Raw genomic sequence first — 25,391 nt, 5'->3', positions numbered from 1 at the left:
CCCATGATGTGGAAGAAACTAATGAATAAATGAATCCATGAATGAGCATTTACTGTCTATTAGGTGCTAGACTCTAGGGATATAAATACAAATTGAGAAAACTTTTGCCTTCAAGGAGCTTACATTTCTTTTTCTTTATTTTTAATTTATGAAATAAAACAAGTATTTTGTAACATAGTACAATAAAAAGAAATGATTGTACATGAAACTGCAAATCTATCATATACAACTAGCTATTCCTTTTAAATATATAATAAAGTTATCACGTAAATTTCTTTTCTTTTTTTTCCTTTTTTTCTCCTCCCTCCCCTAGAAATGGTTATCATTACACACAAATATATAACATATATATATAAAATCATTCTATACATATTTCTATTTATCAGCTTTCTCTGGATACAGATAACATCTTCCTTTATAGGTCCTTTGTAGTTAATGTGGTCAGTGTAGTCAATGTAGCTAATATAGTCAAAACGATTGTATTATTTCTCTGGGCTTCTAAGTATGTGAATTCTATGATTGCTGAAAGTCAAGAGGGGGATAGATGGAGCAGAGACTTTGTTAATGGGTTAGAGAATGATGGGGGCGGGGCAGAAGACGTACACAAGCCTCCTAGAGTATGAGATCTTGGGAATTAGCATGTAGGACAGTCTCTGGGACCACTATTTCAAACCCCCATTTGTACTGACAGGCTAGTTTCCCAAAAGACAGCTGGCTACTACTCCCCTCTGGATTTTAGAGACAACTGTAAGGGGATTGGGGTTTCTTTTAAATGCTATTGCTCATGAGTCCCTACCTTGTGCTTCCCTCAATGATTATCAGTTGCTATCGATTAACCAGCCAGAGTTAATTAGCTTTTAGTTATGGAGATTTACTATACTAGTATAGTAAGTACAGTTGGGATGAACTATCCCCCAAAAGTCCGGAGTTCACTCTGCCTCAAATACATGAAGAATCCAGGGGAAAGTAAGTTCAAGCTTGTAGAGATTATGTGCAAATCAGATGCTCACTGGTTAGGGGGAAGTTCTTTTCTCCCTTTGTGGAATCCTCAGGAAGCTTTTCTTGGGCATAGTGTAGCTTTCTGTTGGGCTCATTGTACAATTCTGAAGTTGCTTTTCCTCCCTGTGTTGTTTGCCCTCAGCTCCTGAAACAGCTGTTCTAGGGAACGCTGCTAAGATACAAATGGAAAGTTCCCTCCTCCCCCCCTAAAAATAAAAGTTTCCCTGTCTTTTGAAGTTTTCATGGTTATTCTCTGGTTAAGGTAGGGGAGGAGGGAGGGAAAAGATAGAGTTTTTCTCCCCTACCAAGAAATTCACCATAAGTGACCTTGATGAAGCTGCTCCACCTTCTAGCTGACCTGACCCTGGAATGCTCAGATTCTGAACTGGCTTACTATTTTATCCAAGACTCAGAGTATGATGGAGTCTCTTCAGCCAATCCCAATACACTTGGGATTGTAGTCTCATTTCATTTTGTCCAATGGATGGAAGCAATATTTCTCCTTCCAAATTGACTAAGGGCTTTTCAAACTAGTTTGATGCCTTTGATTTATCAATTAGTTCAGTAGAGGTATTCTTATCTGATAAAAAAATTAGGATATCAGGGTGTGTCATATTGTCAGTTACTTTAAGTATGACTAGGAAGATTGATTCATCAACTCAACCAACCCCCTCCCAACCAGCCTTACAAAAAAAAAAAAAAGAGGAATGGGATATTGGGGACAAGATTGGAGGAGAACTATCTATCTATCTATCTATCTACATATATATATATATATATATATGAACTTCTGACTGCTACTAACTACATGTATGATCTTGGAGAAGCAATTTCTCCTCTCTGGGCTTTCGTTTCTTCATTAATAAAATGAGGGAATTAGAGTAGACACCTTCTAGCTCTACATCTATGACGACGAGCATAACTTAAGCAAAGACTCAGTGGTAAAAAGAGGGAGCCTCAAGAGGCCACAAAAGGCCAGAGAATTTAGATTGAGAGTGCATGGAGAATCTCTTCCCATTTAAAAAATATCACCAAAGGAGGGATTCCATAAGATCCTTAAGTCTCCCACTCAAGTGTTCTAGTTAGATTTATTTGCTGGACAACTAAAAAGCCTTAGTACAGAAGTAAGGAAAGGAAAGCTAGGTGGTGCAGTGGATATGATGCCAGCCCTGCAGTCAGGAGGACTTGAGTTCAAATCTGACCTTAGATACTTATTATTGATGTGACCCTGGGCAAGTTGTTTAATTAACCCTCAGTTCTTCACCTGTAAAATGAACCGGAGAAGGACATGGCAAACCACTCAAGTATTTGTGCCATGGAAACCCCAAATGGGGTCACAAAGAGTCAGAGACTACCAGTTGACTAAACAACAATCACATACAATGACAGGAGTGAGGAGAACTGACATCACTTATTAATTGCACCACTAATTCATGATCTTCTGCAAGTCACCAATCACTTTCTGGGATTCAATTTATTTACCTATAAAATGAAGATGATATCTAAGATTCACTTCAGAAAGAAAGTTCTTATTTTTATAAAATTTATTGAGTTTCTCCGATATGCAAAGACCTATGCTAGGGACTGTGGATAGATGAATGAAGGGGTAGAAGAAATGGTCTTTGCTCATGGGGACATAACAGTCTTTTGGAAAGATTTAGCCATGGTCCTCAAGAAGGCAAAAAGAAGAAAGCAATCATCCATCACATGCTGTATGCTAATGTGCTTCTTCTGACGGTTCCCCTCTGTGGTAGAAACATTATCTGCTACTAATCTGGCTAGAACCCATGGCAGCAGGTAAACTCCATCATGCAGCTAGAAATTCACTAGAAGATCTACAAAGTCCCTGCCATATAAGTTAGTGTTTTCACAAAAAAAAAAAAGTATTGAAAAGGGATCCTTTCTCAAGATTTAACTGATCCAGGGGACCAATGCAACGTCGCATAACACCCTAGTGCATTAGTAGCTGATGCTTCCTAAGCTTGACAGATTTCCCATTGTCTTACTAGGCAACATCCCTTTCCAACTGGGCTTATAATTTTGGTCAGGGGAAGGCAAGGGAGTAGCACCCAATTGAATGGTGCTGCATCTTTGATGATTATCTTTTTCATGCTATTATTGAGTACTCTCCTTTTGTTAAATATTACATGACATATAAGTATCTAGGTGGCACAATTGACAGAGCACTGAACCCAAAATCAGAAAGACCTGAGTTCAAATCCAGTCTCAGAAATTTACTAGCTGTGTGACTCTAGCAAGTCACTTAACTTCTGTTTGCCTCAGTTTTATTAACTGTAAAAATGGTGATAATAATAGCTCACAGGATTGTTGTTGAGGATCAAGTGAGATAATCTTTGTGAAGTGCTTAGCACAATGCTTCGCACATAGTAGGTGCTACATAAATGCTTATTCTTTTCTCCTTCTCAACAAGTATCTCCTTTTTTTCCAGCCCCAAACCTGTACCACTGGACCTGTCAGCATCAGACCTTGTGTATTATATTTGTTGTTGTCTACAGGATTGCTTTCAAATAGCCTTGTGGTTGACCTCATGGCTGAGATGGGGAAAAGGCAATACACAGAGAAGGGAGCCTTAGAGATTGGGTGATCTGATATAGGAACATTAATTCATAAGGTCCACTCAGTTGGACAGGGATGGAGTCCCCGCTGACCTGCTGGTGTTTAAAGAGATTAGAAGGAAAGAGAAAGATATTACTATTAGGCTCCATATTCCCTGACTGTTGCTCAGGACCCCAGAAAAGTTGGTTCTCTAGCATAAGCCAAGTCAAGTTAACAAGCATTTATTAAGTGCTTATTATATGCCAGGCACTGTGCTAAGTTCTGAGGATACAAAGAAAGGTAAAAGCAATCCCTGCCTTCAAGGAGCTCACAATCTAACGGGAAAATGAACGTAAGTGACAGTGACCCATCTCCATTTATGCAGCAGCTAGAAACAGTTGTGTAAGTTCCCTCAGTCTGTAAGGATTTTGTCCACAAGACAGAGAGATAACTCATAGATTTAGTAACAACACAAGTTAAAACGAATAATTCTTATGGGAGGTGTGGATCAGCTTCATTTGACAAATATGGTCTCTGATCCAGAGGTCTTGCTAGAAAATATATTGAACCCCACTAGGAGCAGTCAGTCTGTCAACTAGCATTTGTTAAGTGCCTACTATGTGTCAGGCACTGTGTTAAGGGCTGGGGATACAAAAAAAAAGACAGAAGATTCCCCTTGTTCTCAAGAAGCTCGCAGTCTAATGGTGGAAACAACTGCAAATACGTATGGACAAACAAGATACATACAGGATAAATTAGAGGTGCTCTCAGAGAGAAAGCACTAGAATTTAGAAAGATTAGAAAAAGTTTCTTGTAGACGACAGGATTTTAGCCAGAACTTGCAGGAAACCAGGAGATGGAGATGAAGGACAGAATAAATTAAGAAAGGAGGAAGGGTTTGGGGGAGATTAGGGTTCATAATGATAATGAGTTCAGTTTGGGACATGTTGAGTTTAAGATGTCTACCAGATACCAGGTTCAAAATATAGAGCACAGCTGGAAGGGAAAAGGGAGTAGGAGGGAGGATGTAAACTGAGAACCCATCCTGGAGATAAGAGCCTCAATTTACTCTGTTACTACCCCCTGGGTGTGACTTCCTTCACACGGGTGTCCAAGAGCTGGAGAGGTTTCACCACCAAGGATGAGTCATCAGAATAATGGCTTGAAGCGGGAATGGTTCAATTGGAGCCAAATTGAAATACTGGTAGATTTCTATCAACTTGACAATCTCACTGATCTCAACTTTGCAAAGCTAGTTAACAGTTAAAGACCCAGGATGGGGATTGTCTTTTGTCCTTTTTTAGGTGACTCAGATGGAGAGTTGTACATAGCTGGCTGACTTAAAGATGAATTCCTTTTGTAGCCTCAGCACGGGACGAGGTGAAAGTCATCAGAGATGAGTTTGGGTAGACTAATTCCATGATTCCCCATCACAACCCCCAAGGCCTGTGACTAGTTTGCATAAGAGCAATTAAATCTCTCATCTGGGCAAAGCCCCACCCAAATATCATCAGGCTTTAGGCATAGGGATCCCTCAACAAACACTTTCTGGGAATAGAAAAGCCAACTCATGAAATCTAACAGAATATCATGACAATCACTGTCTTTAAGGCTGTCTTCGAAATAAGTCTTTCTATGCAATGCAATTGGAGGGAGGAGGTGTGGCACTCACTGCTTTGTTGGGTGGGTAGAGGATGACAATATTCTCAAGGAAAGACCTTTAAGTGTGGCTCGTAGAACTATGTGATTGACAAGAAGAGGATAGATGGCCAGTCTAAGAGGTGGGCTAGTAAAACTATACTGCATCTCTGGAGTGAGGGCAATAAGGGCTCTTCACTCCCACCCCAGAATAAGGTATCCCTAAAGCCTCAGCCCTACTTAGATATATGGCAGGGGTGGGGGATGTGTGGCTTCAAGGCCACATGTGGCCCTCTAGGTCCTTAAGTGCAGCCCTTTGACTGAATACAAAAAAGCCACACCCAAGGATCTAGAAGGCCACATGTGGCCTTGGAGGCAGCAGGTTTCTCACCCCTGGAGAGGCTTCTGGACAAAGGCATTCAGGTTTTTACAATACCACATGACTCATGGCAGGTTCATTGGAGGACATCAGTTTCAATGGGAAGTTTAGGAGAATCTTACGATTGAGGGGATGGGCATCACAAACTCTTGGGACTCAATACTTGTATGGGTGTTTATGGAAATTTCTGTGTTGGCTGCTGTGGGTAGGGTGAAATGGAAACCTTTGAAGTAGTTTGAGACATTCTATGTAGTTAACACCAAATAATACCAGGTTCTGGGAGGAATGAAAGCTATTTTCTCCCTGATAATGGAAATGGAGGAGGCCAGAGAGTTTGGATATATCAACTTCCCTTTACAACAATCTCATGTGGTTGTTAAGGAAGGTGGTTGATACCTGGCAGCTTGCAATAGACCATAGGGAACTGAACAAGGTCGCCATATTGATTATGGCATTCCAGTGGTGGAACAAGCGGTTCGAGTGAGTGGTATGGAGTTGTGAAAACTGCTAATTTCTTTTTTCTATTCTTGTGACTGAGACTAGTCAGAATCAATTTACTTTTACTTGGGAAGGAATATACTATACCTGCCTCATCCTTCCCCAGGACTATTTGAACTCTCCCCATACTGCCGTGGTCTGATGGGCAGACATCTGAAGGAAGTGATTCTCTTTAAAAACATCAATATCTACTGCTACGGTGATGGATGTAATGTTGACAGGATCGGGCAAGGCCACTCTGTCAGACATCTTGGATTAGATGGCTCTCCATATAAAGGACAAAGGATGGTAGACCAACCCTAAGAAAATCCAGGATTCAGCCCACCTCATTAAATTTTGAGGAATATAATAGATGGAAAGAATATCAGCACCTAGAGGCAACTAAGTGGCACAGTGGACAAAGTGCTGGGCCTAAAGTCAGGAAGACCTGAGTTCAAGTCTAGCCTGAACTGTGTAATCCTGGGCAGAACACTTAACTTTTGGGTATTTGAAACAGAAAGGTTTTCTGTTTGCCTCAGTTTCCTCATCTGTAAAATGGAGATGATAATGGCACCTATAGGGTCATGGTGAGAATCAAATGAAATAACAATTGCAAAGTACTTCACATAGTGCCTGGCACCTAGTAAGCACTACATAAATGTTAGCCATTATTGTTGTCACCCCAATGATTCTGAACCCACCACAGGTTATGATTCTGAGACTTTCAGTCTCAGGCCTGAAGCCCTGTCTCTTCTAGTCATACAATGGGCTCTGCCTACAAAGGTTCTGTATCCTGAGCCTCATTTTGCCTTTCACCAATGACTCCACCCTCCTTCAACTAAGGCATGTGTGACTGGATCTTAGAGGCTGTCAGTCTAATAATGGGGACCCCTGAAGAGTAGGGGTCTTGAAAAGTCCTTCCAGAAGGCTGAACTATGAGCAGCTTGACCTCCATGTGAGAGACTGGTACTGGGAGGATAAGATAATTCATTTATACTGGAGATTCTTAAACTGGGGTCCATGGATACCCAAGGGGACCATGAATAGATTTCAGGGGGTCTCTGAAGTTGGAAGGGAAAAATATACATCTTTCTTTTCACAGTGATTGGTTTCTTTTGTAATCCTGGGTATTTTATTTTATGCATTTAAATACATTATTCAGAGAAGGGGATCATGGTCTTCACCAAACTGATAAAGGGGTCTATGACAGAAAAAAAAGGTTAAGCATCTCTTACCTCTATGATAAATATTTGGGGGCCACGGATGCAGCTGAATAGTGTTGGACCTGCAAAGAACAGGACAGGACAATTTTGCCCATTATTTTCCCAGCATGTGGTTCTTTGTATGGGACACATTGGCTCCATTCAGAGATATCTCACACACACCCTCTGTTAAACTGAACAATGAGGCTGGTGCCCTTAAGAGAATGGCACAGGTTGGGGAGAGAGTTCACTGCCTATCTAGACATGAGGGCCATGACATCTGCACTGGGTGCAGGACCAGATGAGCTTCCTATCCAAACGTGAGGCGGTTTATTCTGCCTAGTGGTACTCTGGTGACTACTGGAACCCTTATGCTTTCTGCATGGTTCCCAACCTGCCTCCAGCTGAAAAATTGATTATATTGACTCACTTCCCCCAATTTAGGTCAAGAGTTTGTTCCTGCTAAATGACAATTTGGGTGTCCTACCTCCCAGAAGCCATGTGTATGAAAGATTAGCACCCAAGTAGGAAGAGAAGGGTTCTCCAGTTGAGTGATGTCTTCGATATGCCCTCCTGGAAGACATCTGACAAGGACATAATGCTTTTAGAAATATATCCAGTTGAGCCTTGCTTGCTTTTCCTTACACTCATTGTGCAGAATTGGCTGAGTCTCAAGCCAACTGGCTGCCTCGTCAGAGGCTCTATACACCTTAGGGGAAATAGTTCGCATCTCCTTTTTCCTGGGATTATTCAGAGAATTCCTTACCAGGGAGGGCTTGGAACTAGATTAGACCTTTATTGTTGTTCATCTTTCATTTTTAAAGAAGAACGATGGCATTACAATGTTGGAGTCAGGGTATGGTGTGTTCCAAATGGTCCATTAGGACAGTTAGAGTGGAAGCGACCCTAGATTTGGGCAGCTCACATTTCCTATCTGCTTCTATGATTCTTTGCTCATAGAGCACAGAGTTTTCTTTGATGTGGGCACACCATGCTTGGGTAGTCCTGTGCCAACGTCTCCCACGTCTCACAGTCAATGCTAAAGTTCTTTAGAGATACCTTGAGAGTGTCCTTCTATCACTTCTTCTGACCACCATGTGAGTGCTTATGTTGTTTGAGTTCTCCATAAAATAGTCTTTTGAGTAAACATGCATTTTGGCATCAAAACCACGTGGCCAGTCCATCAGAGTTATGCTCTCTACAATAAAGTTTGAATGCTTGGCAGTTCAGCACTAGAAAGGACCTCAGTGTCTGCTACCTTATCATGCCAGGGATCTTCAGGATCTTCCTGAGACAATTCAAGAGATAGCGATTCAGTTTTCTGGCATGATGCTGATTTAGGTTTTCACAGGCATACAATAATGTGGTAAGCATGATGGCTCTGTAGACCTTCAGTTTGGTACACAGTCTGATACCTCTTCTCTCCCACACTTTCTTTCAGAGACTCCCAAATGCTGAGCTAGCTCTGGCAATACATGTATCAAACTCATCATCTATGTGGACAGCCCTGGGGGGTGTACTGCCAAAGTAAGTGAAATTATTCACAGCATTAAAAATTCCTTCATTTACTGTGACCGATGGTTCCACATATGGATGGTGCAGTGCTGCCTGGTAGCAGATTTCTACTCGTCTTAGTGTTAATTGTCAGGCCAAAATTAGCACAGGTGGCAGAGAATCAATCCATACTAGGTTTCATCTCAGCCTCAGAGGCTACATTGAGTCTACAATCATTTGCGAACAAAAAGTCGTGCACCAACTTCCCCTTCACTTTAGTCTTGGCTTGTAGCTTTTTCAAGTTAGTTTACCATCAGTGTGGAAGCTGATCTTGATGCCACTTTCATCCTCATTGAAGGGGTCTGACAACGACATGGAAAACATCATGCTGAAGAGCATGGGAGCATTTGTCAGGCACTGTGTTAAGCATAGGGAATACGAATATAAGCAAAAAAAATCCTCAAGAAGCTTACATTCTAGTGGAAGAAGACAGTACAAAGCAGAGAAATGAAAAAAGTGGGAAGTGCCTGCACAAGCTCTATGTGGAAAAGTCATCTGAAGAGTTGGGAGCTGATCTGGGTTAGAAGCAAGTATGGTTAGCATGAATACTTCTTCAAATGGAGATACTGGGAAGGAACTGAGCAATAGGAGAAAGAGCCTGAAGGAGTGGAGGTGCAGCCAGAGAGATAGGCACACTATGGCAGAGGTGGGTGGGTGGGGGAGTTGTTGAAGGGGTCTTGTGTTCTAATGACACTGAAGTGAAACCGTCTCTGAATAATTAGATGGCATAGTAGATAGATGGGCCCAGAGTCAGGAAGTCCTGGGTTCAAATTTGGCCTAAGACACTTACTAGGTGTGTGACCCTGGGCAAGTCACTTAATCTCTGTTTGCCTCAGTTTCCTCATCTGTAAAATGGGAACAATAATAGCACCTACCTCTCAGAGTTGTTGTGAGGATTAGATGGTATAATTGTACAGTGCCCAGCACTTAGTAGGCACTATATAAATATTTGATGATGATGATGATGATGATGATGTCATAGCTGCTATGGTTTAGTAGAAAGAACACTGGATTTTGAGTCAGAAGACCTGGGTTCAAATCTGGCCTCTGCCACTTACTAGTTGTATGACCTTGGACAAGCCACTTAATCTCTAGGAACCTCAGTTTTATCTTTTTAAAAAGTAGATACCTGTGGCAACTAGGTGGCACAGTGGATAGGGCACTGGCCCTGGAGTCAGGAGGACCTGAATTCAAATCCAGCCTCAGACACATAACACTTACTAGCTGTGTGACCCTGGGCAAGTCACTTAACCCCAATTGCCTCAACAAAAATAAACAAATAAAATAAAAAGTAGATTCCTGTTCTATCCATCTGATGAAGTACATGTGATGTTCAATTAATGTATGTCATTGTTGTTTGTCCTTCATACTCAAAGAGGAACCAAAATGATATCACTGTGTTGGGGTCAATGTATGGCATGTCTGACTGTGTGTAATGCATGTAACGTGCTATGGCAGCCTTGGCCAAGGCAATGCTTGATAACAAAATGAAATAAACATCATTCCATCCTCAGTAGCCAAGCCATAGAAAGGCCAACATCATTCATTTAATTCATTTAATCAACATTTAGTAAGCACCTACTATGTGTCAGGCATTGTGCTAAGGCTCAGGATACAAAAAGAGGTAAAAGACAGTCCCTGCCCTCAAGGAGTTTACAATCTAATGAGACAACATGCAAACAAATATATACAAAGTAAGTTAGGTACAGGATGTATATAGGAAATAATTAAAAGAGGGAAAGCAATGGGATTAAGAGGAGTTAGGGAAAGGCTTCCTGTAGAAAGTGGAATTTTAATTGGGACTTAAAGGAAGCCAGGAAGGTCAGTAGGCAAAGTGGAGGAGGGAGAGCATTCCAGGCATGGGGGACAGCCAAAGAAAATGCCTGGAGCCAAGAGATGGAGTGTCTTGTTTGTGGGAGGCCAGTATCTGCAGACTGAAGAGTGCATATCAGGGAGTAAGGTGTAAGAAGACTGGAAAAGTAGGAGGGGGCTAGATTATGAAGGGTTTTGAATGCCAAATAGTGTTTTGTATTTGCTCTTGGAGGCAATAGGGCACCGCTAGAGTTTATTGAGTAGGAGGGTGGTATGGTCAGACTTGTACTTTAGGAAAATCACTTTAATGGCTGAGTGGAAGATGGATTCAAGTGGAGAGAGACTTGAAGCAGGCAGACCTACCAGCAGGCTATTACAGCTGCTGAGGTGTGAGGTGATGAGGGTCTGCCCATCATAGTATATGTGATTGATCAGAACTGGGTAGAGAGGTTTCCTGATACTAGTGTTCATAGAAGACTGATGAGCTCATAGATTTGGAGCTAAAAGTGATCTTAACAATTATCTAGTCCAATCTCATTTTACAGATGAGGAAACTGAGGCCCAGAGAGCTGGAATGACTTATCCAAGGTCATACAGGTAGTAAGTAGTAGAATTGGAGTCCCAGGTCTTCTGGATCTAAATACAGCTTGAATCTCATCTTTTAAAGGGTCCCACTGCCTCCTCAGCCCCCTCATCTGTGCCATATCTGGTTGGCTTCAGTATGACTAAGATCATCTCCTGGGTCCTGAGGAGCCTCCACACAGCTAAACCAGAAGAAGCCAGATAGAGGGAGTTCCCAATATCAATGAAATCACAAATCCAGCCTTTATTCCATATGGTTACAAGCTACTTATATGTTATTATTTGAGCCTCAGAATACCTTTGTTTGGATACCAGTATTATCACCACAAATCTACAGATTAGAGGCAGTTAAATGGGAATGTGAATAGAGTGCTGAGCCTGGAGTCAGAAAGACTTATCTTTCTGAGTTCAAATCCCACCTCAGACACTTCCAAAGCTATATGACCTTGGACGAGTCACTTAACCCTGTTTGCCTCAGTTTCCTCATCTGTCAAATGAGATGGAGAAGGAGTGGCAAACCACTTCAGTATCTTTGCCAAGAAAACCCAAAAAGGGGTCGTAAAGAGTAAGACATGACCACATAACAACAATCTACAGATTAGGAAACAAAGACTCAAAGAAATGAAATTATTTTCATAATAATCATAGAATTCAAGTAGAGCTTTAAGGTTTGCAAAGCACTTTACACTGGTTATTTCGTTTGAATAAACCAGTGACTATATCATTTTCCTACTGAAGAACCTTCAATGACTTCCTCTTGCCTCGAAAATAAAATATAAACTCTTCAACCTGGAATTGAAAGCTTTTCACCATCTAGCTCTAGTCTGTCTCTCCAGGCTCAATATACATCAACCCCCATTCACTGCAAGATCCAACCAAGCTGGACTTTTTATTGCCTCTTGTGAATTTTTTTTTGACACAATTGGGGTTAAGTGACTTGTCCAGGGTCACACAGCTAGTAAGTGTCTGAAGTTGGATTTGAACTCAGATTCTCCTGACTCCAGGGCCAGTGATTCATCCACTGCTCCACCTAGCTACCCCATACCTCTTATTGCTTCTTAAATATAGAACTCCATCTCTCACCTCTGACCTTTTTCCCACATTTTTCCATTTTGGCTTAAAATACATTTCTTCATCAATTTTACTTTTTAGAATCTCTAGCTTCCTTCAAAGCTCAGCTCATGTGCTATCTCCAGCAGGAAACCTTTCCTTATCCCTTTAGGCATTAGTATTTTCCCCCCACCCCCAGAAGAAAATTATCATGTATGTATTTATTTGTGTAAATATTATGTAGGTGGTGCTTTTCACCTAGTAATTACATTTGTATCTCTTCAGCAGAAAGAAAGCTCCCAGAGGATGGGGACTGAGTTTTTTTTTCCTTTGTATGTCCAGCGCTTTGCACATATGATAGTAGCCCTTAAATGTTTGTTGGATTGGATTGCATTGGAACCAAGACTTGAATCCAGGTTTTCAGATTCCAAATCCAGGGCTCTCCACACACCACCTGATTGGCCAGAGATCACTCTGAACCCAAGGACTTTTTTCTGCCCCATATACATGTGATGTCTGGATAAGCATACCTAATTTGTCCTTTCTGTTATCCAACACTTGGTTGGTCACCAAGCAATTTTACAGAACACCAAGGGTATTTAAACAGTCGTTTGATCTGTAAGTCAAGGTTGTTTCAAGGGAAAGAAGCCATGGAAAGAGGTAAGAAAAGATAAGAGGGAGAAAATAATATAGCAAAATGGTCACAGTAAAAACCAGACTGGGGGATTGTTGGAGATATGATCAGGACCTTGGAGGGACAAGGCTTATATCTGCTCCAAGAAAGAATCATCTTTGAATAACATAATATTGAATAATGAATATTGAAGAAGTCCTTCTTCCTAGTCCTGATCTCTTATTCCAAATGACAGGAATGCTTAAGGTGTAATATATGTATGTATGTATGTATGTGTGTATATGTAGATCTATGTATCCATGTGTGTATATGTATACACACATGCACACGCATACATATGTATGCATGCATGTGTATATATACATGTGTTTGTGTGTAACATATATGTCTTAATCTGTACTCCGAGTGTATCACCTCCCTATCAGAAAGTGGATAGCATATTTCTTCATGAGTCCTCTGGAATCATGGTTAGTCATTCAATTGATCAGAGATCTTAAGTCTTACAAAGTTGTTTGTATTTACAATATTTTTTTATTCTATAAATTATTCTTCTATTTTTGTTCACTCTAGTCTACATCATACAAGTCTTCCTAGGTTTCTCTAAAACCATCCTAGAGTTTTTCCCCCCTTTAGAAATTCTTTTATTGCTTGTTCAATTTCTTTTTCTAAGATTGATTTTAATTTTTCTCTTTTTTGTACTGTTAATCTGTATATTTTACAATTTTGTTACTTCATTTAATTTAAATTATCAATTTTGTTGGCTTATAATTGAACAAAGTCATTTCTAATCATGACTTTTATTTCCCCTTCATTTGTTGTGAATTCTCTCTTTTTCAAATGGAAATTTGGTTTTCCTCTTATTTAGGAATTGGATTAACTAATGGTTTATTTGTTTTATTAGTTTTTTTAAAGTTCCTACATTTATTTATCAATTTAATTTCTTTTGCATTTATTTATCAATTTAATTTCTTTTGCTTCAATTTTATCCCCTCTTTCATTTTCAGAATTTTGATTTTTGTGTTAATTTGGGATATTTTCATCTGCTATTTCCTAACTTTTTTAAGTGGCATGACTAATTAATTGAGTTATTTTCTCTTTTGTGTGACGAAGTGTTTAGTGATATAAATTTCCACCTAAAGACAACTTTGGCTACATTCTAAAGGTTTTTATATATTGTCTCTTTGTTGTTATTTTCTTTCTGTTATTTCTGTGATTTTTTTTGACCTCCTAATTTTTTAGGTTTAAATTTAATCTCTATTTAAGTTTGACCTTTTTGTGTAAATGCTTCTTATTGATTTTATTTTTTATTCATTGTGGTCAAGTAAATAATATGTTTAATTTTTCTGTTTTTCTGCATTTCTTCAAACCATGCTGTCTTAGACTCTGGCCCTACTGCTTGCACAAGAAGATAGAGTTCTACTCCTGGGACTCTGAGCTCTGAGAGATGAATTTTCACCTCTTCTTATCTGAAACTAGACCACCATGCCACTTCCAGGACATCCCCAATATACCACGCAGTACAATATACTTCTCTTCCCCCTACTTTCTAAATTTAGCACCCCTGTATATGTTGTCTTCTATTAGAATGTAAGCTTCTGAGAGGTTCTCTGGAGCCAAGATGGTGGAGGAGAGTAGCAGTATGCAGAGATCTCCCAATACCCCTCCTAAACTCTAAAATAATGCCTCAAATAAAATTCTAGAGTGGCAGAACCAACAAAACGTCAGGTGAAACAATTTTCCAGCGCAAGACAATTTAGGAGGTCGGCAGGAAATGTCCGTCTTACCAAAGTGGTGATTGGGCCTGGAGCCTAGACAAGCTGAAGAGCCAGCAGCAGCAGCTTGGGAAGCTCTCAGACCTCAGACAGACAGACCTTGGTGGTGGGGTGGAGTGGAGGGTTGGACAACAGGTTGGAAGGAGATTTCAGGGGAACCTTTGCTGAAACTGTGTTCAGAACCCTGTTGCATTGCCCATATGCAGTTCTGGATTGGGTCACAGTCCCAGGCCAAAAGGATCAATAGCACTTGTGGTAGCAGGGGAGCGAGGGCTCTGATGGAGAGGAGTGTTACTCACAGTGGTTGCTCAATACCAAGACAGAGAGGAGCACTAGCAATTGTGGCTGCAGGAGAGTGGGGGACCTCATCACAGTCCCAGGGCCAGGGAGAGTACCAGTGCTAGTGGCTACAGGGGAACAAGGTCTCTTCCTGGGTAAAGACCAAAGTACAGGTCAGGAGAGCAGTGACCACACCACTTCTTAAGTCATACCTTAGAAGCATGGAAAACCTACAGACCTCCAAAGGTAGCTCTGAAAACAGTAGCACAAAAGGCCTGAAGCTTAGGACAGTGCCCCCTCCATTCTGGGAGTAAAACCCAACTTTAACATAAAGTTAAAAGTCAAGAAATAGGTTGGAAAAATGAGCAACCAATTTTTTAAAGGAACCTGATCATAACAAGTTACTATGGTGACAGAGAAGCTCAAGATACAAACCCAGAAAAAGACAATAATGTCAAAGGAGCTGTAAGCAAAGCCTCAAAGAAAAATGTAAATTGGTCATAAGCCAAACAAGAATTCCTGGGGGAGCTCAGAGGGGATTTTAAAAATCAAATAGGAGCAGTTGAGAAAAAAGTGGGAAAAGAAATGAGAGTGATGCAAGAAAATTATGAAAGGAAAGTCAACAGCTTGATAAAAAAGGCACAAAAAAATTATTGAAGAAAATAACACCTTAAAAAACAGAATTGGCCAAATGGTAAAAGAGGCACAAAAATCCACTGAAGAGAACACCTTAAAAGCAGAATTGGCCAAATGGAAAAAGAGGTAAAAAAGTTTATTGAAGAAAAGAATTTAAGCTTTTTAAAGCCAGGGAATATGTTGATTGCTTGTATTTGTATCCCCAGTGTTTAACGCAGTGCCTGACAGGGGAAGCTAGGTGGCGCAGTGGGTAGAGCACTGGCCCTGGGTTCAGGAGGACCTGAGTTCAAATCCAGCCTCAACACATAACACTTACTAGCTGTGTGATCCTGGGCAAGTCACTTAACCCCATTGCCTAGCCCCCCCAAAAAATACCCAAAAAAAACCCGTAGTGCCTGATATATAATAAATGTATTATTCACAAATTCATTATCATCATTATAATAGCTAGCTTTTATATAGAACTACAAATATCATTTCATTTTATCCTCACAATAACCCTGGGAGATAAGTTCTATGATTTTCTCCATTTTACAAATGAGGAAACCAAGGCATAAAGATATTAAATGGCTTCCTTAGAGTTACACAGAGAATAAGTACCTGAGGCTAGCTTTGAACTCATATCTCCCAGGTCCACCATTATGTCCACTGAACCACCTAACTGCATCTATGGTCATTCATTTATTCACCAGGTTTTTAAAGTCCTAGCTGCTAGGACATTACTTTTATTAAGGGGATTTGTTCTGTAAAGTTTGGATTAAGTCAAAGAGTCACACTTGAGTACCTAGAGGGCCACATGTGGTCTTGAGGCCACAGGTTCCCTGCTCCTGTCCTAGTACATGGTCACATTTTACAAAGGTGCTATGTGATACTAAAAATATATTCCTGTCTATTTACATCTAAGAATCATCAGAAATCTTTCATAATTAACTTTTCTAAAATTGTATTCAGAACCTTAACTTTTTTCTTGTTTATCCTTTTGTGAGATTTGTTTAGTTCTGAAGGGGGCATATTGAAGTTCCCAACCATTATAATTTTGCTACCTCTTTCTCCCTCTAATTCTATTAACTTTTCCTTTTAGCATTTAGATGCTCTCCTATTTAATGTACTTGTATTAAGTATTGATATTATTTTATTGTTTCTGGTGGCCTTAAGCATAATGGATCTTCCATGCTTACCTCTTTAAACATAACTATTTTTTTTTTACTGTTGCCCTAAGATGATTATTTTCTCTACTTGTAAAAATTTTCCTGAACCATAATAAATCTGAGTTATCAACAGCCACATGAAAAAAATTTCCAAATCACTAATAAGGAATTAAAGAAAAGCAAAGTAAAATAATTGAAGTTCTACCTCATATCCATCAGATTGTCAAAGATAACAAAAAAGGAAAATGAGAGTTTTTGGAGGAGCCACAAGAAAACAGGCATGCTAGTGTACTTTGATGGAGCTGTGAATTGGTCTTGTCTTTCTGAAAAACAATTTAAGACTATACCCAAAAAGTCACTAAGCTGCACATAATGCCGCTACTAGGTTTATCCCCCAAAGAGGTAAAAGAAAAAAAAAAGATCCATATGTTAACAACACACACTTACACATTTTATATATCATTTATATTATATATAATGTATATATTTGCGGCAGCTTTTTCATTGTAGCAAAAGACTGGAAATATAACAATGTAATATATAATATAAAAATATAATAATAGTAAAAGGGATATCCATCACCTGTAGGAATAGCTGAACAAATTATGTCATATGTATGTAATGGAATATTATTGTGCCATAACAAATGATGAAAGGGAGACATTCCAAGAAACTCAGGACTGATAAGAGCAGAGTGAAGAGGGCAGAATTAAGAGAAGTTTACATAGTAACAATGACATTGTAAAGAAAAACAACTTTGAAAAGCTTCGGAACTCTGATCCATGTGTTGATCAACGGGGACCCCAGAGAATGATGGTGAAGTAAGCTCTCTACCTTCTGACAGAGGGCTAATGGATTCAAAGTACAGAATGAGACATGTTTTTAGACATGGAAAATGCATGGATTTGTTTTGCTTGATTATGCTTATTTGTCAAAATTGTAGGTGGTTTTTTTTTTCCATTGAAGGGTGGTAGATTTGGTAGGGAGAGAGGAACAGCAATAATGTTGCTTTAAAAAAAAAAGAAAGGTCATCAAAGTATTTTCTAAATGCACAGAACAGAACGGAAAGAAATTCAAAAGGAAACACAAGACAATTTTGATGGTTATGTTGAATTTATTATAAACTTTTTTCAGAAGTGAACTTTACATAATAGAGATTTGCAGTTTCACATGTAACCCTCTTTTTCTGTTTCCCTTTATATAAGGAAATATTCTCTCTCTCTCTCTCTCTCTCTCTCTAACTTGCTCGCTCACTCGCTCTCTCTCTTTCGTCATTACGATTTTTTAAAAATTAAAGATGTACACAAAGTACATAGAAAATAAGCTTGGAAGAGAAGGCTCACAACTAATAGGCTAGTAATTAGAAGGCTAGCAACTGGAGGGAGCGGGGCCTCCTGTAGAAGCAAGTATTGGAGCTGAATGTTGGAGTGAGCCCAGTATTCTAAGAGGTAGAGGTGAGGACAGTGCACCTTCTAGGCAAGGGAGACAGACTATGAAAAGGGAGGGATACAAAAGACTGAGTATTTTGTGTGAGGAACAGCAAGTAGACTAGTGTAGGTAACGTTTGAGAAAGGCAGGAAGAGACCACTCTATAAATGGCTTTAAGTGCCAGAGGTTTTTATAGGTAATAAAGGTAAGAGGGAATCACTGGAGTTTATTAAGAGGGATGACAGGGTCAAATCTGTACTTTAGGAAGATCACTTGGGCCAAGTGGAGAATGAATTGGAGTGGAAAAAGACTTGAAGAAGGGAGACCAATTTGAAAGCTGTTGCAATAGTCCAGTAAGGGGTGAACTAGGGTGGTGGTTGACTGAGTGGAGAGGTAACCTCTACTACAGACGTGAAGGTAAAAGCAGCAAGAGTTGACAACAGTTAGAATGTATGGTGTAAGTACTTATGGGAGGAAGATGAGTTATCCTCCTCTGGAGGCTGGAAGCCTGGGTGATTGGGCTGGGCACTAGGGATGAGTACAGAGGAGGAAACCCTCCCTACTCGCAAAGAGCTTGCATTCTAAAGGGGGAGGGGAAGAGGGAGAGAGAAGTTAAAGCATGAGAGGATAGAGAAGGAAGAAAAGAGTGATGCCTACTGTGGGGAAGACCACCAACGGTGGTCCTGGTGGTTGTGCCATAGATTGTCAACCCCTCTTTAAACTTTGGTTCCAACCCTTGATGGAACCTCTGGGTTCTTGACCTTTGAGTCTACTTTCCCTCAGCCTCCCCACCCCCCTCACCCCCCAGCCTGAGGCTGGGTAGAGCTGCCCAGAGAGGAGGTGGGGAAAGGCAGAGAGAGGACTGGGCCACTGCCTGCAAAGTGGCTGGGAGGGAAGTTTTAACGAAACACAACACAACACACAAGGGGGAAAAAAAGAAAAAAGGAGAGAGGGAGGGGGGTGAGGAAGAAAGACCTCCTGCCAGGCCCGTTGCCAGGGAGACGAGCAAGGCGGCCTGAATCAGCCCTGCTCTTTTCACAGTCGCCTTTAAGCATCAAGAGAGAGAAAGCCGCCGCCATAAAGGGGGACATGTGTTGCTGGGTGTGTAAGGGCTATCCTCGGCAGTTAGAGAGAGCCCCCTGGCCCCCAACCCCCCTGCAGTTAGGGCCAGAGAACCCCTCACTTCACCTCCTCTACCTTCTCCCCTCTGCCTCCAGGGGGGTTAGGGATGAATGAGATCTGAGTAGAAAGCAACTGGAAAGGAAAGGGAGGGGGTGTGGAGGAGAAGAAGAAGGAGGAAGAGGAAGAGGAGGAGGAGGAGGAGGAAGAGGAGGAACGGTCACTGAAATGTAGCCAAGTTTAGGATGAAGCTTGGAGGAGCTGCAGCCAACTACCTCCAGAGGGAGGCAGGGGAGGAAGCCTGTAAGATCCCCCCTCAATTGTCTGCACTAATGGCAGCAGGCTGAGGCACACAGAAACTGAAAGCAGCTGATCCACAGATCATTTCTTTTTGGCTTGGAGATGGACTGGCAGCCTTCTTTTGGACCATTGCTTGCCTGGCATTCTGAGGAAACCCTGTGGTACAGTGCAAAGAGCCTTTCTTGGAGTCATTTGAGCTGCTGATGCCCTCCTTCCACCCCATGGAAATATCTTCGCAATAGTAATAATAACTAGCATTTATGTAGTGCTTTTAGGTTTATAAAGCACTTTACAAGTGTTATCTCATGTGATCCTCACAATGATCCTGAAAGGTAGGTACATCCCTGTTTTACAGATGAGGAAACTGAGGAGGTTAAGTGACTTGCCCAGGGTCAGCTAGAATCTAAGACAAGATTCAAATTCTTGACACCCCAAGTCTAGCACTTTATGGATGCACTTTACCACCTCTTTGTCTCAGGACTTTGTATATTGGGGTATCCCGAAAGTCTTAGTGTGATTTTTAAGTTTAAAAAATGCATTTTGCATTTGTTTGTCTGTGTACATATTCCTCCTTGCCCTCAGTACTAAGTGAGCTCCTTAAGGATAAGAATTCTTTCATTTATATTTTCGTATCCTCAGGGACTAATGGAGATGGAAAAGGAAGGGAATAAACATTTGTTAAGCACCTACTATGTGCCAGGCACTGTGCTAAGTACATTTTACAAATATTATCTCACAAAATATATCTATCACATTGCCAGGCATATAGTAGGTGCTTAATAAACGAATGTTGAACTGAATGGATCAGAATTGAAGTCCTGGGCTCATTAAGGCTCTGTCACTTCTCAGGCAAGTCACTTTATGCCCCTCCAAGCTATGATGGTATTAGTTGGGGGCGGGGATTGTTTAATGGCTTAAAACTACACTAAAACTTTTGGGACACTTTGTAAAGCACTTAGCACAGTGCCTGACACATAGTAGGCACTGTTATAAATGTTTAATTCCCTTCTCTTCCCCCTTTCCTGTATAATGACAAAGCAATAGAGCAATATTACAGACTCGACTCTGGCAAAGTTAGGGAGCTGTCCAAGGCTCCATTTTTACTTCTCTGTAGTTTTCCCATTGGCCCAAGAAATCAATCAATCAGTCAGTCAACAATCATTTTAAAGCACTTGCTATGTAACAGGATCGTACCCATAGTCCACAATAGGGACACAAAGACAAAAGTGAGAAGCAATCCCTGCCCTCAAGGAGTTTACCATCAATTATGGAAGACATATGTGCATCTTTACACTTTGTTGTTCAATCATTTTCATTCACGTCCAACTCTTTGTGACTCCATTTGGAGTCTTCTTGGCAGAGATACTGGAGTGGTTTACCATTTCCTTCTCCAGCTCATTTGAGGAAACTGAGGCAAACAGGGTTAAATGACTGGCCCAGGGTCACACAGTTAGTGAGTGTCTGAGGCCAAATTTGAACTCAGGAGGAGGAATCTTCCTGACTCCAGGCCCGTGCTTTATCCACTGTACCACAGAGCTGCATATTTATGCAAGTATATGTAAAAATTACGCAAAGTAATTTGGTGAGGGATTTGCAGCTGGGGAGATCAGAAGATGTCTTGTCCTGTAAGTGGTGGCATGTGAACTGAGCTTTGAATGAAACTAAGAGTTTTAATCAAACAACTGATCAAAAAGTATGGATCAAATACCTATGATGTGCCAGGCACTGAGCTAAGTTATGAGGCTACAAATACAAAGAATGAAATAATTCCTGTCCTCAGGGAGCTTATATTCTTAGAGATAGAGATAAGGATCAAGGTCATTCGAGGCATAGGGGCAGTCAGGGAAAAGTCTGAGAGATGGAATAGTGTATGTGAGGAGTGGTAAGAAGGACAGTTTTAATTGGACCACAGAGTAACGTGTAATAAAGCTGGAAAGAGGTGGTAAAAGGACAAACAGATCATTCTGTGGTTGGAACAGATAGGTGGTATAGTGGATAGAGAGCTGGGTATGGAGTCAGGAAACTTGAGTTCAAATCTGGATTCATGACCCTGGACAAGTCACTTAACCTCTGTTTGCCTCAGTTTCCTCAACTGTAAAATGGAGTCAATAATAGTAGCATCTACCTCCCAGAGCTATTGTGGATAAAATGAGAATACTTGTAAAGCGTTATGCCAATGATAGCTATTCTTATAATCCAATGTAAAATAAATAGTTTTGAGTGCCCTGACCACTGAGGTCAAAAGAAAGCAAGTGAAGCAGAATAGTGATGGGGTTGACTGTCACTAAACAATAAAAATCCAACAAATCTGCCCTCCCCCCCTTCAGAGCCTAAACCAGGAAAGTAGATTTATGTTCTTGACATCTTCTTTTTTCAGCAGGGAGATCTGCTAAGCAAATAGAGCCCTACAAAGTAGAATGAATAGAGGGGAGGAGACAAGCATTTATTAAGTGCCTGCAATATCCTAGGCACTCTGCTAAGTGCTCTTCAAATGTTATCTCATTTGATCCTCACAACAACCCTTAGAGGTAGGTGTTACTATAATGCCCATTTTATAGTTGGGGAAACTGAGGCAGACAGAGGTTAGGTGACTTGCCCAGTGTCACCTAGTGTCTGAGGAACTCAAGTCTTCCTGACTCTGGGTGCAGAGTTCCATCCATTATGCCATCTAGTTGATGCTCATCTTTCTATTTTGGAGAAGATAGTGTTAACATATCTCACTGTCCTATAGCAACACTGGTAGGATGTCAATATTGAAGCAACAGACACTTTGTTTTCATAGGAAGTTTGGGGTCAGCAAAAGAACTTTGTAGTTTCCAAAAAGCAATCCAGCCCACTGTTCCCCTCCTTTTCCACTTGATGTCAACCTACACTCTTGGTCCCAGATATATGCATACCTTTGAGCAAGTTCCATTGGGTATCCATCCAAATGCATGTTGAAATCTGGGCAATAGCTATTCTTCATCCATTTGATCTTTCCCCTGTGGATGGACAGATCCTTTGAGTTATTACAGATTTCTTCCTGGAAGCTCTGCAATATCTTGGAACTTGGTGCAACTGGCACAATGTCATGGTCAAATAAGAGAACTTGGAGGACCTTGCCATCCACAGGGAATCCCTCCTCAAACTGGGTCTCCTCTCACACAGTGGCAGATACCTTTGGCAGGCAAAACATCTCCCTGTTTTGGATTTCATCTGATATTTGTTTTTTCTTTTATCAGAGGATCGTTATTTCTGCTTTTGTATCTTCCAAGGAATTCTCAATGATCTTATTGTATCAATGGGAGACTATAAAAATGCCTGTAAGGGCCAAAAAGTCTACCAAATGGTTAGCTGACCAGAACCAGTTACAGAATGTGTACACCAGAGTCTTTCTAAAGCATTTGCCTCATACGTCATCACAGCTCTCAAGGAAGCAGCTTCCCTGGTTCTACATGTCAGGAAGTCAGGTCATCTGAACAAACTGACACACTGCACATGTGCCACAGCTTCAGTACAACTCTGATGAGTTGGTAGTCTGACTATACACAGACAGCTGACTCAGGGGTAATTCCTACATTAATTAATGTCTTTTCCTGTCTGTTAAAAGAGTTGATTTTGTTCGTTGTAGTGTTAGTTGATGCTTGCCATGGCCATTGCTCCCCCCTCCCCCACTATTTTTTTTTAAAAGAAAATGTTCATAACAGAGAGGTACAGATATTTCATATAATCTCTTTCATTTCCTTCTCCAGAACTATTCATGGTTAGTAAAGAACATAAACTATTCCTAGAGAACAAATGAATGAATTCATGTGAAAGTGCTTTGAAAAAGTGTGTATGTATGTATGTATGTATGTATGCATATATCATCCCTAAGAACTCTATGGAAGGCATTGAAGGCCAATTCTTTATGGGGAGGTGGGAAAAGGTCTCTAGTGCTTGTCTGTAGGAGTTTTTGGAAACTATGAGAACTATCACTATCCCCAGGAAAAACCCAGTCTTTTCTTCCCTTGACTTGAAGGATAGAAATCTTGTGAGAAGATGGATATCAGACATGGGAGTGAACAGAGATGCTGAACATCCAATTTGATTAGGAGTCAATTGAGAGAGCAAGGAGTCAGAACAGAGGCTGGAGAGACAGATGAGATACAGGAGATGACTGGCATGCCTGGTGTTTAACTATATCTAGCTCCTCCATTGCCACCACCACATTTGTTCACCATGACCAGACTTGATAGACTGAAGTTGGAAAGGCTTGTCCCATCAGTGTTGAACTTCCCCCTTATTTTGTTGCCTCCTTTCCTTCCATAACCCTTTCTTCTTTCCCAAAGAGGGCATATTCCTATTCCAACACTTAGCTCTGTTCTTTAGAGCTACACTTATAATTTTTGTTTAATTAGTTTAGAACTTGCTGCCTATCTAAAATGATTGATCACAACTTCTGATCCATGTGTTTCAAATGTTGTGAAAGGGAAGCCAAGAGCAAGGTATGGTCAGGGGAGCTGACAACAAAGTACAGAGAATAAAAGTGAAAAGAAGAGAGACTTTAAACACTAGTCTAATGTGTAGAGAGGTCCTATCTTGACTCGGGGCTCAGGAGGTATAAGAGAGAGAATCTTGTTGATTTTTCACATTTTTATGAACTCCCTACGTAGTTGAACAAACCAGGTAAACCCAGACCTCATGATTCCTCACTGGGTACAAATAAGTTAAAACAGTGAGATCAGGAGAAGAAAGGGCTCCTCAGGCAAGATATTTTTCACATTGTTCTCTCCTGGCAGACTCACAAACTCCATCTAACCCTGAGGGAGGTATCGAAATAAAGAAAGGCAGGGGTAGACTGGAAGGAACCGACAAACTTCCAGGATCAACTGAAGGGAGGAGTTGGGAATGGGTGGTCCTGCCCCACCAAGGTGGGGGGGAGGAGCATCCACCCGGGAAATAGCTTGTCTCCTGCTAACAACCCTTCCAACTCCACCTTCTTGTTAGAGACCCAAAACTTAGCCTGACACTCATCTGCTGTGGTCTTAACCAAAAACATTGTCCACACAAACTTAAACCCAGAAGACTAGAATGATAGCATTGGTCAATGAAATGGATTGATGATCCCCAGTTCAGAAGCCTTGATTTATCTCTTTTGATCTAATTTATTTTTTTTGTGAACAGTTCTCCTTTCTTCCCCCCCCCCACCGGTTTTCATCATACATTTTTTTTTTCCTTTTTCCCAGTCCTCAGTCTCAATCTATATTTCCAGAGATTTTCCAGCAAAAGATCAGGTATTACCAAAAGATCCTCCAACATTTTTCTAAGTACTAAATGGCCAGTTTTAGAACCATAGAAACTTAGAAGTGTAAGAGATCTTAGAGATTATCTAGTCTGGGGAATCTCAGACCCTAAGCCTAGACAAGAATAGGGCAGTCTGCGGCCCCTGAAGGTATATTATGCAGCCCTTTGTCCCTTTGTTCAGGGAAATATGTAATAGGATTAACACCTCTTTGTGAAGAGAAACAAAGATTTAGAAGTAGTAGTGCAAATAGATTAGTTATAAACTTAACAAACACGCAATTTGAGTGTGAGACCACTGACCTAGTCCAGTCCTGGCATTTTACAGATCAGGGAACTGAGGCCCAGAGAAGAGAACTAATTGTTTGAGGTCATCCTGTGAATTAGTTCTAGCCAGGACTAAGAGCCAGCCTTCCTGACCCCATTGGACAGTGCTTTTCCCACTACATTATGAGTAGAGGGAAGAATGGATACTGAAGGAACTTTGGGTCAGTGGTCAGTAAGGAGGTGAAAGGGGGTGCTTACTGAAAAATTAAAAATACAGTAGAGTAGTGGGCGGAGTCA

Source organism: Vombatus ursinus, unplaced genomic scaffold (genome assembly GCF_900497805.2).
Source record: "Vombatus ursinus unplaced genomic scaffold, bare-nosed wombat genome assembly UNPS02014801.1, whole genome shotgun sequence".
NCBI classification, from domain to species: Eukaryota; Metazoa; Chordata; class Mammalia; order Diprotodontia; family Vombatidae; genus Vombatus; species Vombatus ursinus.
This window is presented reverse-complemented; position numbering follows the sequence as displayed.